The sequence below is a fragment of the Propithecus coquereli genome, unplaced genomic scaffold, assembly GCF_000956105.1.
Source record: "Propithecus coquereli isolate 6110/MARCELLA unplaced genomic scaffold, Pcoq_1.0 Scaffold489, whole genome shotgun sequence".
Classification (NCBI taxonomy): Eukaryota; Metazoa; Chordata; class Mammalia; order Primates; family Indriidae; genus Propithecus; species Propithecus coquereli.
In genome coordinates this window covers 274,266-275,202 of record NW_012150718.1, presented here as the reverse complement: position 1 = coordinate 275,202, position 937 = coordinate 274,266, and positions in this window count along the sequence as shown.

Sequence of the window (937 nt, the reverse complement as noted above, 5' to 3'; positions counted from 1 at the left end):
TTTACTCCATTTTAACATATTAGTAGTTAAAAAATAATAATTTTTTTAACACTGTTAAAAACTAATAATGTAATTACAGACAAGTGTGGGTTCTATTGCTAGGGTTCTATTGACAATGATGTTTGCAGTTTTAATAAAGTTGTTTAATGTTTCTTACTCATATTCACTACTTTTTTTTTTATCTCACTCTTACTGTCAGAAAAAATATAAACCTTATTCTTTCTATTGCCCCATGTTCTAGTAGAGTCATACAATTTCTCCTGAATTGACTCACTCGATTATTTTTATTTCACTTGATAACGTTTTTAAGCTTCCCTCTTTCCTATAAGATATATACCCCCTCAGACTCACGTTGGCTTACCGACTGTCAACTTGGTCAGTCACCTCTTTTTTATCTGTAAAACGACATAAACTCCAGAGCTGCTTATTTCATATGAATGTATGGATTTCAAAGGTTAATGTATATCAAATTAATCTCAATATAGAAAATCAGTAAATAATTTTGATTGATGATCAAAGTAGAGTGATCTTGCAATAGTATAAAGGGAGTATTTATTGGTTTTGTTGTTATTTATACCTAACAAATTGACCAAAATGTACAGATGTCATCGTATTTAATATGCCATCATATGTCACTTGATGACAGATATATGTTCTGAGAAATGTGTCATTAAGCAATATTGTCATTGTACAAACATCACAGAGTGTATTTACACAAACCTAGATGGTATAGCCTACTACACACCTATGGTATATGGTATAGCCTATTGCTCCTCGGCTACAAACCTGTACAGCATGTTACTGTACTGAATACTGTAGGCAATTGTACACAATGGTAAGTATTTGTGTATCTACACATATCTAAACATAGAAAAAGAAGAGTAAAAATATGGTACTATAATCTTATGAGGCCATTATATATGCTGTCTGTTGTTGA